Below are 5,000 nucleotides of genomic sequence, written 5' to 3' on the forward strand. Positions count from 1 at the left end.
AATTAATTTCAAATCAGTAAACTGTGAATAACATTTATTTGCCATGATGATATGCATGATATTAATGTAAATATCTCATGTTTATTCAGAAGCTCGGAAATAACAACTAGCCTGGCCCTGTGTTCTCGTCACCCTGTTCTCTAACAACTGGAGTTTACTCTCTGCTGCGGCCACGTGGAATGGTAACAATGCAGAAATAGCAATGGTGAAACGGCTGGTAAACTGCGGTGACACTATGATCGTGCCTGGTAGAGTATGGCAATACTGCTGCCACGCATTTCATTGAGAAGCTGGAGTGCAAGGAGGGGGAAAGTCTGGCAACATTGCTCGGTACTTCTTGCAAGGTTGAGCATCACTCCGAAAACGCTCCGAGAAGGCAACGTGACGATCCCCAAATAAAAAAAAAAAAAAAAACGCCATCCCTTCATGATGGATGAACCCGAGCGTCATCACCCTAATGACAAAAAAAATGAAGATGATGAAGAAAAAAATATCTGCCAGTCAGCGTATCGTCATAACGCCATCGAATAATGTAATCAAGGAGATCAAAGATGCATTTTTCACTTCGATGGATTCTACGCCAGGCCTGCGTGCTCCGAGCCGCCATAACTCGGCGGTGGAGGACTTCTCAACTCGGGCGCCGCAACTTTCTGTGTCAGAGCAACGTCTTTGCTCTCTCTCTCTCTCTCTCTCTCTCTCTCTCTCTCTCTCTCTCTCTCTCTCTCTCTCAATCTCTCTCCTTCTCTCTCTCTCTCTCTCTCTCTTTCTCACTCACTCTTTCACTCACTCTCCTCTCTCACTCTCAACTCTCCTCTCACTCTAACTCTCTCTTTCTCTTTCCTGTCTCTCTCTCTCTCTCTCTCTCTCTCTCTCTCTACCTCTCTCTCTCTCTCTCTCTCTCTCTCTCTCTCTCTCTCTCTCTCTCTCTCTCTCTCATCCCTCTTTCTCTCGCTCTCGTCTCCCTCTTCTCTCCGTCCCCTTCCTCTCTCACTGTCTTTCTTTCTTTATTTCTCTCCCTCACTCCATTCTTCTAACTGCCCTTTCCCCTTCTCCCTGTCCATTTTTTCAGCATACCTTCGTCACCCCTCTATCCCCCCCCCTTCCCCTCCTCCCTCTGAAGTTCTCAAAGGATTATGTATTTTTCATATATTTTTTTCCCTTGACTTCCTCTTCTGTCATCTCTAATCACTTCTATCATCATCAAGATTTTATTGTCATATTTGCTTTGCGCTAAAGAAATATAAAGGGAAAAAAATCGAAAATATGTATTTTCACTCACTCATATCTTCACCCTCTCCCTCTCTGTCTATATGTCTGTCTTTGCTGTTTGTCTGTTTCTTTTTCACTTCTTCTCCTACCCTCTTCATTCTCTCTCTCTCTCTCTCTCTCTCTCTCTCGCTCTCTCTCTCTCTCTCTCTCTCTCTCTCTCTCTCTCTCTCTCTCTCTCTCTCTCTTTCTCTCTCTCTCTCTCTCTCTCTCTCTCTCTCTCTCTCTCTCTCTCTCTCTCTTTCTCTCTCTCTCTCCCTCCTCCCTCTCTTTCTCTTTCCCATCTCTCTCTCTCTCTCTCTCCCTCCTCCCTCTCTCTCTCTCTCTCTCTCTCTCGCTCTCTCTCTCTCTCCTTCTCGCTCTCTCTCTCTCTTTCTGTGTCTATCAGCTTGTCTATATGTCTCTCATTCTCTCGCTCACCCACCCTTCTCCCTCCCTCCGTCCCCTTCTTTCATCTCTCCTTCCTCCCTCTTTTCCCTAGTCCTTCCCCCCTCTCTCCCTCTCTCCCTCCCTCCCAGTACCTCGCCCTTGTCCCTCTCCCTCCACGGCCGTCCCACACCCCAGCGGGATGTCGTTACTTGTACACCCTTCTACAGGTTGTTGGCTCTGTTGATGGTCGGCTAATGGTGGTCTGTTTTCTGTTAGCTTCGTGTCTTCTGTTCGTATCTGTTTTATCAGATGTTTATTTTCGATAGGTTGTTTATTGCTTGTGTTGTTTTGTGAATTTTTTTCTGGTCGTACCTTGTTTATATGTTTATTTCGATGTTTATTGCATGTTGGGTTGTTTTGTACTTCTCTTTTGCCTTCTGTTCGTGCCTTGTTTATCAGATGTTTATTTCGATGTTTATTGCATGTTGCGTTGTTCTCTACTTATTCATTTGTTATTTTTGTTTCTGTTTGCTATATATGGTTGCATAATCAGTAGTTCTTTTGCTGATATCTTTGGTTTCATATTATGTATTCATTTGATAATAAGGCTGTTTGTAATTTATTTTTTCATACGTATTTTACCTGGGATTAGGACCCTTTATCATTTCAAAACATTTTCAAGAATTATAAAGCACCAAGAGACAAATAACATATAGGTCCATACTCCCATCGTTCCCTGTACATGATCACCACATATATTCATAACACCAGAGCTCCATCACCACGCACGCATCACTACAATCGGTATTATTGCAGTCACGATCACTAGACAACGATTATTGGCCTGCACAGGGACTCAGATCCCTCTCCCCCCCCCTGTCCGCGCCCCCCTTCCCCTCCTACTGTCGCTCCCCTGCCGCCCATACCCTTTGAATTCGCTATTCATTTTTTCTCATTTGGGGATCCGATGGGCGCTTCGCTTTCTCTATCTGGGAGAGAGAGAGAGTGGGGAAGGGGAGAGTGAGAGAGAGTGGGGAAGGAAGGGAGGGAGAGAGAAGGAGAGAGAGGGAGAGAGGGAGAGAGAGAGAGAGAGCGAGAGAGAGAGAGAGAGAGAGAGCAGAGAAAGAGAGAGAGAGGAGGAGAGAGAGAGAGGGAGAGAAAGAGAGAGAGAGAGAGAGAGAGAGAGAGAGAGAGACGAGATGAGAGAGAGAGAGGGAGGGGAGGGAGAGGGAGGGAGAGAGAGAGGAGGGAGGGAGGAAAGGAGAGAGAGAGAGAGAGACAGACAGACAGACAGACAGACAGACAGACAGAGACAAGGGGGGGGGGAGAGAGAAAGGGAGGGGATAGGGAGAGGGAGGCAGGGAGGGAGGGAGAGAGAGACAGAGAGAGAGAGAGAGAGAGAAACAGACTGACAGACAGACAGACAAATGTCTATCCTTACCTACCTATATTCATGTTATTTTGGTTTGTTATATAATCGTGAAGCAAGCTGAGTCCATATGCAGTGAAGAAGTTCCTAAGCCTAACTTTTTAGTACATGAACCTCCGAATTTCACTATAATATTGATTATTTTATCGAAAAAAATGTTATACGCCTTAAACTTGTGTTTTGTTTACCTTTATACCAGAGGGATTCCACTCCTGTAGGTTTCCACCGTCAGCGTGTACCATCGGCTTTGTCTTCTTCAGTAACCAGCCGTACCTTGTTAATCATATTCAGTGTGTTCCGAAACTGGAGGTCCGTTCAGTTGTGCGTGTTCAGCGATGAGATGGGTTTACGTACAGGCGTTGTTCATCTTCAGTAGTATCCGGTTTTCGGGTAGTTATGGTATGTCGTGAAGCCTTGTTGTAATGATGTTCATATGAATATAATAAACTTAATTTGGGTTCAAATCGAAGTCCAAGAACGGAGCTTTCATCGCAGATTGCTTGGATGATCAACTCTCTAATTCCGAAATTGCCTTCCATGATTCTGGGAACATCTGTTGATATTACCATGATTTGGGTTTTATCTGGCACAAATGTGGGTTGTCGTCTCCAAAACCAGAAACCATTATATCCTTTTGGTCTGCTGTTTCCAACGGAGAGTCTAGATGGAAAAGGAATCTTTAAAAGGTATTGAGACCGTTTGTAGCAACCGATGTTGGCGTTAAATATTGAAGGTTGAAGCTATAATGTCTGAAATTTAGCGACCTACTGCCATTTTCAGTAAGGTGTCATCTCGTCATTCTAACACTGAGATTCTTTCCTTTTCGGAATTTACTAAGATTTAGAGAAACAGTGACTGGGCCATTTTGTTTTCTTTCACTTCGATTTCCTTGTATAAAACAGCTACGTTCATTATTTCCTCCATCTCAATTGAACTATTTTAGAAATATTTGAGAGTAACTGCTAGCTTCTGAAGGATCTTCTCGCGTATTCATACTTGGCACCCGTCCTATAGCTGCAACCAAACCATCGGGTTCATTGGGTGACGCAGCTGGTGATGCAGCTTTGATAGAGTTGGTAAACCGTTTGACCACTCGGGTCCAGGGACGGCTATCAACTATTTCTTCAGATAGTTTCTGTCAATATAGGGTTCAGTGACGCACCGAGGACGTACACCAGAAAGTTCCCAGAATTTTAGACCTGAACTTTTTCAAACATGTTTCTTCTCCAGTTGGAGCTCTGCAACTCACGAAGATGTATTTGCAACCACGCATTACAATAGTGCCTGGGCTTTGTATGTTAGTTCCGATTCTGTTATATCTCCGTACTCATATCTTTTCTGTTTGTATATTTGCTTACATCTGTCTCTACGGTTGATGCATATATAGCTTTCTGTCTGCCTGTCTCTATATTTCTTCTATTTATCTATTTCTCTTTCGTCGATTCTCCCCAGCCCCCCCCCCCCTCTCTCTCTCTCTCTCTCTCTCTCTCTCTCTCTCTCTCTCTCTCTCTCTCTCTCTCTCTCTCTCTCTCTCTCTCTCTCTCTCTCTCTCTCTCTCTCTCTCACTCTCTCTCTCTCTCTCTCCCTCTCTCTCTCCCTCTCTCTCTCTCTCTCTGTCTCCCTCCTTCTCTCTCTCTCTCTCCCCCTCTCTCTCTCTCTCCCTCCCTCTCTCTCTCTCCCCCCCCCTCTCTCTCTCTCCCCCCCTCTCCCTCTCCCCCCCCTCTCTCTCTCCCCCCCCCCTCTCTCTCTCTCTCTCAATCTCTCTCTCTTTCTCTCTCTCTCTCTCTCTCTCTATCTCTATCTCTGTGTGTGTCTGTCTCTCCCTCTCTCTTTCTTTTAGTCTCTCTCTTTATTTTCCTCCTTCTCACCCTCGCTCTCACTCTTCTCTCTCACGTTTTTTCCCCTTGCCCTTGTTATCTCACGCTCTCTCTTTCTC

The sequence above is a fragment of the Penaeus vannamei genome, chromosome 16 (genome assembly GCF_042767895.1).
Source record: "Penaeus vannamei isolate JL-2024 chromosome 16, ASM4276789v1, whole genome shotgun sequence".
NCBI classification, from domain to species: Eukaryota; Metazoa; Arthropoda; class Malacostraca; order Decapoda; family Penaeidae; genus Penaeus; species Penaeus vannamei.